This window comes from Lolium perenne, chromosome 3 (genome assembly GCF_019359855.2).
Source record: "Lolium perenne isolate Kyuss_39 chromosome 3, Kyuss_2.0, whole genome shotgun sequence".
Classification (NCBI taxonomy): Eukaryota; Viridiplantae; Streptophyta; class Magnoliopsida; order Poales; family Poaceae; genus Lolium; species Lolium perenne.
This window is the reverse complement of record NC_067246.2, coordinates 15,949,495-15,961,633: the sequence shown is the minus strand read 5'-3', so window position 1 is coordinate 15,961,633 and position 12,139 is coordinate 15,949,495. Positions and strand designations below refer to the sequence as shown.

Genomic DNA, 12,139 nt, shown 5'->3' with positions numbered 1-12,139 from the left:
AAAGGACGACGTACTTCTTCGGCCCTAGGGCGAAACCGTGCTTGACATCGGCCGTTGTCCTCTCATCTTCACCTCTAGGAATATCAAGCTCCACTTTTTCAAAACCCGAAACAACTTCATCCACCCCGACACGAACACAACCAGGTGGAATGGGCATATGATGGTGCATTGCTCCATCTTCACTTGGGTACACATAGCCGACCGCCACCTTACCACACGCGGTCCAGAATAACATATGTAGCTCGCAATCTGTCTTCTCCGTGACATAATCCACGGGGTAGCTTCCTCCACATCCGTCAAGATGCGAGGAACCGACACTGCTTCTTCGCTGAGATGGGGCAGCATCGGCTTGTGGATCCTGTAGAAACACCGGCTGATCAGGTGCCCTCTGATTTCTCTCAAGAGCCTCCACCCTAGATAACAACTCCGTTACAATGTCGGCGTCCTTCTTCTTCTTTCGCGAACGGCTTCTATAAGTGTCGCCGTTGTCCGGCCACGCTTCCTTCATGGTGAGACCTGGGCGAGCTCGCACTCCGTCCAACATGTTCGTGGTTCCCGTAGCGAGTGTCACTCGTCATTCTCTCGATCGGGAATGTACTCTCCCTTTCCGACCTTTTCAATTGCATCTACAAGCTTCGGTACAATTGCCTCAATTTTTTCCTTCCATTTTCCCTTCGCAACGATCAACCCCTGTCTTTGGGTCCAACCCTGCCCCATGAGCGAACAACCAGAACTTGGACCGTTCGGGCCAGTCCCATGTCTCGTGGAGTGATTCCATGATCCATCGGGGCTTTATTCTCAAACGCTGTCCACTTCGGAATGGCACTCTTGTAGCCACCTGACCCCAAATGATGCGGAAGTTTCTTCTTTGCAGCATTTTCGGTATTTTTCTTCGATCGGGACACAAAAGTAGACGATTTCTTATACTCCTTAAATGCGGCCCAGTGATCTTTTAGCTTCACTAGATTATCATCGAATACTGGATCTTCATTCTTATATTTGTCCCATAAATTTTTCTTGAAGCTCTGGAATTGTATGGCCATCTTCTTCCATGTCCATTCCTTGACTTTATTCTTCTGGCCTTCCGTCATGTCTTCCGGTAGGCTGAACTTTGTCATGAGCGTGTCCCAAAGAAATTTTTTCATCGCGTCGTTGACATAACTAGCACCACTCTCCGGGTTCTTCGGCTTATGCCACTCTTGAATGCTGATCGGTACATGGTCCCTAACAATAACTCCGGATTGACTTGTAAATTTGCGGCAAAACTCCTTGGGCTCCACTGGTTCACCATTATCCTTGAATGCCGTGAGGGCTAACTCTGCCCTCGCACTTTAGCACCCGCGTCGGGCCTCGTTTTGATCTAACAGACTTGCTCGATGATCCATAAGGCTAAAAGAAAAAAATATTCGTTAATAAGTGCAATACAAATAAATGAATGCATCTAGGGATGAACATATAGACTAATTGATACATAGATATACACCTCGCCGGAGTTTGTGATGGACACTTCGTTGTCTCTTCTAACTTGTTCAGACTCAAGTCCCTCGCCAAAATCATTCAGAAAGTCTTGGAAATCGTTGTCATCTCCATCGTCGGGTTCCGGACCACGGGCACTCTCATAGATCAATTGCTGCACCGCTTCTTCCCCCTCCTCATCTCGGACGAAGGTGCCGTCCTCCATACCTCAATGTCACTGCAAAATTAAGAAAGCAATTGTATTTCATTCATCATGTCATGATCATATAACAGATTGCTAGATGGATAACAATTGAAATGAAGAAAGCAAAAAAACCCTAACGGACCGCCACGGCCACGGACACGGTGTTCCCCCTCCTCCTCTCGCTCTTCTCTCTTTTTCTCGACCCTAACCCTAACACTCGGCGCTCCTCCTCTCGCTCTTCTCTCTATGTCGCGGCGGCACCGCCACGGACTCGGCACCGCTACTGCACCCTAACCCTAACACTCGGCGCTCCTCCTCTCGCTCTTCTCTCTATGCCGCGGCGGCAATTGGTGGTCTTGGATTGCAATTTGGAGTTGGTTTGTGAATATTCCAAAATTTGGGGCAATCTAAAATTTGTTTCAAAGTTGCCACTTTGCATGCTTATATTAAGAGTTTGACTTTGAATCAGCAAGGTTGACTTTGACCAAGTTGTTCACTTTTATGAGTACTATTGATCTGGGCAAAAAGATTAGCAAGTTTAGTTTAGAAATAGTTAACCAAAGGGGCTCAAAGTAGGCATCATATTATTTTTGGCAGATTTGACCATTAGCATGTCACTTAGGTTTTTTCACTTTCTTCCCTTTTTCTTTGATTTTCTTTGACCCAAATGGTGTTGTCTTGTGTTGAAATGGTATAGGGTTGTGTTTTAAGAATTCAAACCAAGAAAGTATGGCCTTATTTGAAGGTTCTGGTCGAGTCCATGAGGTAAACGAAAAGTACTTCGTACTAGTCTTATAGAGTTCCGATCACACATTTATAAAGTCATGTGGGTTCTCAAGGACTAGCGCAACAAGTCATACTGTGTTTACACCGTCTACACAAGATTCGCTTCCTAAACTAAACAAATTCAACCTTATTTGTAAATTCTGTGTGCAAAATTCTCAGGAAATGAACGGGAAACTAAATCCTGCTGCAAAATTAGACACCAAAGTATTTTGATCAACTTCAAGGAATTACATAACCGAAAAAATAGCGTCTCCGGGGAGACTCGGGTCGCCGTCGCCAGTGCCATAAACGGCGCTCGACGGCCGTTCTCGCGGGCCAGGGGAGGAGCAGGAGTGGTGGCGCGGCTCGTGGGGGAAGGAGTGGCTGGGGTCCGTGGCGGCGGAACGTGGCCGCAGGGTCGTGGTAGAGCGGCAGTAGGCGAGGGGAGCGGCTGCCGGCGAGGCACCGCGGCAGCGGCAGCGTGGGCAGCGGCAGGCGCACCGCGGCAGGGGCAGGCGCACCGCGGCAGCGGCAGCGCACAGCCGGCAGGCGCACCGCGGCAGGGGCAGGCGCGCTAGCTGGTGGCGGCGCGGCGCGGCTTTTCCTCGAACACCCCGCGGGCGTGCGTGAGGGGAGGCCGGCGGCGACCGTGGCGCGGCAGCCGACGCGCGCGCGGGCTCCTCCCGGCGAGGCGCGCCGGCCAGGGAGGCGAGGGAGGCGAGGGAGGCGAGGAGGGAGAGGAGGGGCCGGGTGCTCACCTCGGTGAGGGCGACGGCGGCGGGGAGAGGTGGAGCGGCGCGGGCGACGCGGCGACGACGGCGGCGGCTTCAGTGAGGGCGACGGCGGCGGCTACGGCGAGGGCGACGGCGAGGGCGGCCGCTACGGCGACGGCGACGCGGCGACGGCGGCGGCTACGGCTACGGCGAGGGCGAGGGCGACGGAGCTCGCGAGGTTGGCGCGCGCGGAAGAAGAAAGTTGCGAATTTTTGCCCGCGGCTAAGTCCTTACTAGGGAAATACCTTTGGTACCGGTTGGTACCACCAACCGGTACGAAAGGTCTTTCGTACCGGTTGGTGGTACCAACCGGTACCAAAGGTTTTTTTTTGTTTTTCTTTTGCTGTTTCTTTTGTTTTTCTTTTTCTTTTCTTTCCTGTTTCTTTTGCTGTTTCTGTTTCTTTTCTTTTTATTTTCTGTTTCTTTTCTTTTGCTTTTCGATTTCTTTTTCTATTGCTTTTTTTTTCTGTTTCTTTTCTATTCCTGTTTCTTTTTCTTTATTTTCTATTTATTTTTTCTATTTATTTTTTCTATTTATTTTTTCTATTACTTTTCTTTTTTCCTTTCTTTTCTATTTCTTTTCTATTTATTTTTTCTATTGCTTTTGTTTTTCTTTTCTATTTCTTTTCTCTATTCTATTTCTTTTCTTTACTCTCGCCATGACGCCGTCCGCACAGGAAACTTTCCCGTCCCGACGTCGCGCGGGAAACTTTCCGGCCACGACGCCGCGCGGGAAAAGAAAGGGCGGGAATGAAATTTTATTACGATTGAACTCGAATTAAAAGTACATAGCTTAACTGAAAATTAAAGATACATGACCAAATTCTACTGGGGAGTCATTCAGTCATACTCCTGCCTAGCCCTGTAGTACTCGCCACTGTAGTCGTCGTAGTCGCCGTCATCATCGTCGCTGGCATCGGGGTCGCGGTACTCGAACGTCGGCGGGTGAGCACGCGTGGGCTGGGACTGAGGGTAGCGCAGGCGGGGGCCACGGTAGGCCATGACGCCCTGGAGAGTCCGGCCGCGCCACCACAGCCGACGGCCGGCCTCGTTGAAGTTCGGAGGAGGCGGGCCGCCCTCCTCGTGCCTGGCAAGCGCCCTCTCACGCCGATTGATGAAGAAGCTTTCCCAAGTCGGGCTGTAGTCGGGATGCCACTGGGGATTCCTCCGCTGCTCGCGTGAGCTCGAAGTAGTAGTGGTTCGTGATGGCCTTCTCGCGCGCCACCTCTAGAGGGACCGGAGGGACCGGGACGCCTCCGTCGCTTAGCAACCAGCCGGTCGGGACGCGGTAGCCCGGCGGGCAGGGGTAGTTCGAGGCGCAGCGCCTCCGCCTCCCGGGGGTTAGAGATGCGATGGAAGCCATGGGAGAGAATGATGAGGTTTGCGGATATGAGTCTAGATGTGATATGTAAATGGTGGCCAAGCCTACATATATATAGTGAAAAAATGGCGGGAAGACAGAGGCGGGAACCGGTGGAAAGCGCGGGAAGAAAATAGGCGGGAAGACAGATCGAGGCAAACCTTTAGTACCGGTTGGTGGGTGCAACCGGTACTAAAGCTGTCGGCGGGATAAGGACGCCCTGCTCGATGAGATAAAGTATGTAGCGCACGACGCCTGTCGGTGGGATAAGGACGCGTGGGTAACCTTTAGTACCGGTTGGTGGGTGCAACCGGTACTAAAGCTGTCGGCAGGATAAGGACGCGTGGGTAACCTTTAGTACCGGTTGGTGGGTGCAACCGGTACTAAAGCTGTCGGCAGGATAAGGACGCCCTGCTCGATGAGATAAAGTATGTAGCGCACGACGCTACGTCGGTGGGATAAGGACGCGTGGGTAACCTTTAGTACCGGTTCGTGTCTACAACCGGTACTAAAGCTGTCGGCAGGATAAGGACGCTCTGCCTATAAAAGGAGCATCGATACACCATGGGAAGCAGCTCAACAAGCCAACATGGATGGAGAGTTTCATCACCATGGATGGAGGAAAGGGTTGGGAAATCTCCCGTGGCGGAACTTGTCGAAGATGCCCTTGGTGCACACGCCCTATGTCATCTTAGGAAGTTCCGACTCGGAAAAATTTCCCGCAAGCCCGTGGAAGACTCCATCTCCTCTAACAAATGTTGGGGAAAGGGTTGGGAAATCTCCCGTGGCGGAACTTGTCGAAGATGCCCTTGGTGCACACGCCCTATGGCATCTTCGGAAGTTCCGCCGCGGAATTTTTTTCCTGCAAGCCCGTGGAAGACTCCATCTCCTCTAACAATGTTGCGGAAAGGGTTGGGAAATCTCCCGTGGCGGAACTTCTCGAATATGCCCTTGGTGCACATGCCCTATATATGGCATATTCGGAAGTTCCGCCTCGGAAATTTTTTCCTGCAAGCCCGTGGAAGACACCAACTCCACTAACAATGTTGCGGAAAGGGTTGGGAAATCTCCCGTGGCGGAACTTCTCGAATATGCCCTTGGTGCACATGCCCTATATATGGCATATTCGGAAGTTCCGCCTCGGAAAAATTTCCCTGCAAGCCCGCGTGACTTAACTAGTAAAACAAGCCAACCATCTCCATTGTTAATATCTTACATACAGTAACATCATTACACAAAAGTGATTTCCATATTGAGATACACAAGTTATGATCCCTATATGTAGCTAGCTAGTCTTCTGAGTTTTCTTCGCTCGTTTCCCTTTCTTCTTACTGCGACGCAACCATGGACAATCTTCATTGTTTAAGATGATGCTTGGGTCAATTTTTACCTTGAAGGGTGGAATATCGTCAAACTTATTATAATCTTCTGACATGTCTGTCTTGTCCTCTACTCCCACGATGTTTCTTTTTCCTGAAAGAACTATGTGCCGCTTTGGCTCATCGTATGATGTGTCCTCTTGCCTTTCTTTCCTTTTTTTCGGTTTGCTAGACATATCCTTCACATAAAAACCTGAGCCACTTCACCGGCTAGGACGAATGGTTCGGTGTCGTACCCAAGATTCTTGAAATCCACCGTAGTCATTCCGCATCGCGGGTCTACCTGTACCCCGTCTTTCAGGTTGAACCATTTACACCGGAACAAAGGGACCTTGAAATTAGGTCCATAGTCAAGTTCCCATATCTCCTCTATGTACCCATAATATGTGACCTTGTTCCCATTGCCATCTTCTCGCATCAAAGCGGACACCACTGTTTTGGTTGGTGCTCTTTTTGTCTTGGGCGAAAGTGTAAAATGTGTTCCCATTAATCTCGTACCCTTGAAAAGTCGATATAGTAGAAGATGGTTGCTTGGCCAACAAGTACAGCTGCTCGTCATCGGTGACATTCATGAGACGTGTTTGCAACCAACCGCCGAAAGTCTTCATGTGTTCTCCATCAATCCAATCTTCACGTTGCTCCGGGTATTTAGAGCGTAAGATCTCCTTGTGTTCCTCTTTGTACGGAGCCACCAAGATGGAATTAAGTAGAACTGTGTAGTGTGCTTGAGTGAAAGAATGTCCGTCCATACACGTTGCTGATTTCTTTCCTAGCGTGCCTTTTCCACGCAGTCTCCCCTCATAGCGCGATTCGGGAACACCGATCGGCTTAAGGTCGAGAATAAAGTCAACACAAAACTCAATGACCTCCTCTGTTCCATAGCCCTTGGAGATGCTTCCTTACGGCCTAGCACGGTTATGAACGTACTTCTTTAAGACTCCCATGAATCTCTCAAAGGGGAACATGTTGTGTAGAAATACAGACCGAGAACGCCAATCTCTTCGACCAGGTGAACTAGGAGATGTGTCATAATATTGAAGAAGGATGGTGGGAACACCAACTCGAAGCTGACTAGACATTGGACCACATCCTTCTCAGAATTTTGTAGAGTAAGTGGATTGATCACCTTCTGAGAAATTGCATTGAGGAACGCACATAGCTTCACAATGGGTACTCGAACATTTTCCGTACAGCCCCCTCAATGCAACCGGAAGTAATTGTGTCATAATCACGTGGCAGTCATGAGACTTTAGGTTTTGAAACTTTTTCTCCGACATGTTTATTATTCCCTTTATATTCGACGAGAAGCCGACGGGACCTTGATGCTACTCAGACTTCAAAAAGATCTCCTTCTCCTCTTTGGTAAGAGCATAGCTGGCAGGACCTTGATACTTCTCTGGATTCAGGTTGTTTCCTTCGTGGATACTTTGCTGGTCCTGCCGTGCATCCGGTGTATCTTTTGTCTTCCCATACACGCCCAAGAAGTTTAGCAGGTTCACGCAAAGATTTTTCGTCACGTGCATCACGTCGATTGCAGAGTGAACCTCTAAGAATTTCCAGTAGGGTAGCTCCCAAAATATCGACTTCTTCTTCCACATGGGTACGTGTCCGTCAACATCATGCGGAACAGATTGTCCGCCGGACCCTTTCCAAAGATCACTTCTAAATCCTTGACCATATCATATATAACTTCCCCATTAGGGCGGGTAGGCTTGGTTCGGTTATCTGCCTCACCTCCGAAATGCTTTCCTCTCTTTCTTACGTGATGTTGTTTTGGAAGAAATCGACGATGCCCTGTGTACACATTCTTGTTTCCCAAATAAATACTATCAGTCTCACCTAAACAAAGGTGTGCATGCATTGTATCCCTTGTTTGACTGCCCTGAAATGTTACCAAGAGCAGGCCAATCATTGATGGTTACAAATAACAACGCTCGTAGGTTAAATTCCTTTTGTTCGTGCTCATCCCACACAGGTACACCTTCGTCACGCCACAACTCTAAAAGTTCTTCAACCAATGGCCTCAGGTACACATCAATGTCGTTGCCGGGTTGCTTCGGGCCCTGGATGAGCACTGGCATCATAATGAACTTCCGCTTCATGCACAACCAAGGAGGAAGGTTATAGATACATAGAGTCACTGGCCATGTGCTATGACTGGAGCTCTGCTCCCCGAAAGGATTAAAGCCATCTCAGACTTAGACCAAATCTTAAGTTCCTTGCGTCATCTGAAAATGACTTGAACTCTCTGTCGATTTTTCTCCACTGCGACCCGTCGGCGGGGTGTCTCAAGATCACATCTTTCTTACGGTCCTCTTTGTGCCATCGCAACAACTTGGCATGCTCTTTGTTCTGGAACAAACGTTTCAACCGTGGTATTATAGGAGCATACCACATCACCTTCGCAGAACCCTCTTCCCGGGGGTGGACTCACCCTCAACATCGCCGGGGTCATCTCGCCCGATCTTATACCTCAATGCACTACATACCGGGCATGCATTCAAATTCTCGTACTCCCGCGGTAGAGGATGCAATCATTGATGCATGCATGTATCTTTTGCCCCTCTAATCCTAGAGGGCAGACAACCGTGTTTGCTTCGTACGTGCTCGAGGGCAACACGTTCTCCCCTGGAAGCATCTTCTTTATTATTTTCAGCAACTTTTCAAATCCCTTGTCAGAAGTACCATTCTCTGCCTTCCACTGCAGCAATTCCAGCGTGGTACCCAGCTTTTTCTGACCATTTTCGCAATTTGGGTACAACAGTTTGTTGTGATCCTCTAACATTTTCTCCAACTTCAACCTCTCCTTTTCATTTCCGCAGTTCATCTTCGCATCAAGAATGGCCCGACCCAAATCGTCATCCGGGTCATCAAAAATCGGCTCATCGAAAATGAGCTCTTCTTCAGCTTCATCTTCCCCCATTCTACTACCACCGTCTTCATTGAATAAGCTGGGATAGTTGTCACTATCCTCTTCTTCTTCGTTGTCTTCCAATATAACTCCTCTTTCTCCGTGCTTGGTCCAACAATTATAGCTGGGCATGAAACCATTCTCCAGCAGTGGACGTGAAGGGTCTTCGAGGTAGAGTAATCCTTCATATTCTTACAGGAACTACATGGACAATACATGAAACCATTCGACTGCCTGTTTGCCTCAGCCACGTTGAGAAAATAATGCATGCCAGTAATGAACTCGGGATGGCACCGGTCACCGTACATCCATTGTCGACTCATCTGCATTTTATATGTATATCAAAAATCATTAAGTACACAACATCATGGATATATGAGTGACCAACTTAATTAATATTCAAGTTCATCACATAAAACTAAGTTATTTTTATAAAAAAGAAGAGGGGCTCACCGAGGTGGTACCGTGCCGGCTAGGGGACGACGCTAGCGATCGACGGCGGTGAGGACGGGGATGATACTAATTAAAACCTACAAAACATACCATAATTTCAGCTCAAATTGCATATAAAAAAATAAAATCACTAACTTAGGCATTTCATCGAACACCTTGATTGCACTACAAAAATAGTACGAGTTAAAACTACCAAAGAACTGAGCTAAATTAGGAACGCCGGAAGGAAGGATGATATTGCTAACCCTTGGATAGATGTATGCCGTTAATCTTGTTAAAATGGTGGAGAAAAATAAAGATTATTGGAGTGTGAGAGGTGGAGAATATTTGGAAATGTGAGAGGAGAAGTGAGAATGAGATATATGCAGGGAGCTGGGCGCTGCCGCGCGATCATATAGGCACGGACCCTTTAGTACCGGTTCCTTACACGAACCGGTACTAAAGGTGCAACCCTGGCCCCACCACCGCCTGGAAATCGGGCCCAAACCCTTTAATACCGGTTCCTGTTACGAACCGGTATTAAAGGTCCATAACGAACCGGTATTGATGTCCCACGCACGGAACCGGTATTAATGCCCCCTTTAGTACCGGTTCGTAAGGGAACCGGTACTAAAGGCTTAGATGGATGAGAGGTTTTCTACTAGTGAGAAGAACTGGAAAAAAAAAAACCACAGACGCTAACAGAAGAATAGTCTCAACATCTAAATCTCCATTCTCTCTCTAGCCAAGCTGAGCAACTCCAGATCAGCCTTGATTAGGGAGGCCAGTCCCGCAGCAGGCATCAAAAGGTTCTGAAAAAATATGACGCCGACGCTCCTTCCAAATATGCCAGAAAGTGTATACCGAGAAGGCGATATTGCTCTTTTGCAGCTCACATTTCTTGCCACTACCCAGCTTTGCCCACCAGCCAGTGGCGGAGCGTGAACAAAATAGAAGAGGGGGCAAATTCTATTAAAAACATCAAACAAGCCTAAAAAATGGTGCAAATTATGGAACATATGTAAGACAATACTAGATGGCAATGCCATGATGCTATACACGCATCTTGTTCGCCTTGCCTCCGATTTTCTGTCCATCTTCATCTTCCATTTAATTTACATATTCCACAATAGTCATAGCATCAGGAAGGGATGTATGTTCAAGTTCAATAACTTCATCATCTCTTTTTCTTTTACGTATTAAAAAAAGAATATCTTCTGATGTTTCCCCATTGCTATCTAAATATAAAATGCATCAATTGAGCAATCTAGTGGATTAATGGGATTGAAAATTACCAGTGCATCCCAATTGTCAAGGAAAAATCGGAATTCAGAAACGCATACCTAACCTGGGCGCTGGCGTCTCACGGCTGGCCGGGTGGCGTGCAGGCAGTGGGGCGTTGTGCGCAGGGGGCGGGCGGAGCAGCAGCCGCCCACGGTACTGGATCGTGGCGGAGCGGCGCCAGGAGGGGGATCAAGGGCAGAGGGGTGAGGAGGGGGATCGACGGGAAACAGGGGCCGGCCCTGGCATTCCAGGGCCCCGGTGCAAGCCAAAAAAAAAGGCCCCCGGTACATAAGCAATAGAGATGATTTTTGATATTTAATTTAATACAAACTTAATCATTTAACATAATTCTTCCTATCTTCTCAAGGAAATACTCATGATCTTATGGGTGACAGTGTTCAACTCACAAAACATCTACTCATGATCTTATCACATTTCAGCTCAAACTTGTGCTTGCTCTCCACGTCCTGCATTCCAGGTCTCTAGCCCGCTCTCCAGATTGTACTTGGATCTTGTATTGACATGCAAAATAAACAAGTGCACTAACTATGTGAAGCATTTTTTCTAAAATTTGTTGATGCAAAGTCATTGATAATATTATCAACATTAATCTAATCCAATAGGAAAAACAAGGTCTTCTTCTCTTATAGGTCCCTTCTCCACTAAAATATCCCTTAATGTTTCATCTAAATTATCCCAATTTGCAGGATCATAAATATATGTGGTAAAAGATTGTTGTTCTGGTTCATTATCACTCACATTATTATTACCCCCATCTAAATTTTCATGCTCACTAGCATTGCTATTGTTTGCATATAGATTTTCATTGGGCTGTTCCACAATTGCTAGAGCTAGTTCTTGAGAATCACTAGCAGAACTTGCAGTTTTGCTAATAAATTTGTCTAAGGCACCCTTTTGGGATTGTATGAACTCATCTACTTGTTTTCTCTTCTGTCGCTTTTCATGACTAGAGGATTTTCTAGATGACATCTTGGCACACAGGATGAATTAGGCATGCAAGTAAAAGTTGAAACGAATGAACCTGGAGCTAGGATGCTGCTTGACTCCTTGTTGTCGGCTTGCTGCTGACCGCCGCCCGTCGGTACCCGCTGCTTCCTCTACTCCTCTTCCCCCTTTCTTCAGTATTTTATCCCTGAACCTGATTGAGGAATGAGGAATGAAGAAGTGGAGAAACAGAACCGAATCAGATGAACAAGAATAGACTAATCTTGAAGAATATGTAGGAGAGGATAAACTAACCGTTCCAAATTCGGGAGGAATTTCTTGGAAATTAATGAATCATGGTCTCCTCCTCCATTAATCCCTTCAAAACGGCTAGAAATCTCAAGGCGAGAGAGCCCTATCGTCGCCACTTCCGCTGTGATTGGGGATTTAGGGTTGGGGAACAGCGGAACAGAAAAACGAGGAGGCAGAGGAGAAGACGATGCGGCTGACGCTAGACGGATCAATGCGGCCGGTTATTTTCCTATTGATACGTGAGTCCAGATACATCGATGCCTCCATATGGGCTGATTTTGACTGGATCGTTTTTTTTCCAAACGAGCTAGCTACCGT

At 47.7% G+C, this 12,139-nt stretch overlaps 1 long non-coding RNA gene and 1 pseudogene across 1 annotated transcript; one reads left to right on the top strand and one right to left on the bottom strand.

Annotated features, from left to right (window-relative positions):
- The window catches only part of LOC127341118 (LEAF RUST 10 DISEASE-RESISTANCE LOCUS RECEPTOR-LIKE PROTEIN KINASE-like 2.1), a 54,277-nt pseudogene that overhangs the window by 39,694 nt on the left and 2,444 nt on the right, over window positions 1–12,139 (top strand).
- Window positions 10,215–12,112, bottom strand: LOC127341122 (uncharacterized). Its single transcript, XR_007875301.2, has 3 exons — window positions 11,825–12,112; window positions 10,624–11,723; window positions 10,215–10,518 (listed from the first exon to the last, which is right to left on the bottom strand). It is a non-coding gene; the product is annotated as an uncharacterized lncRNA (long non-coding RNA).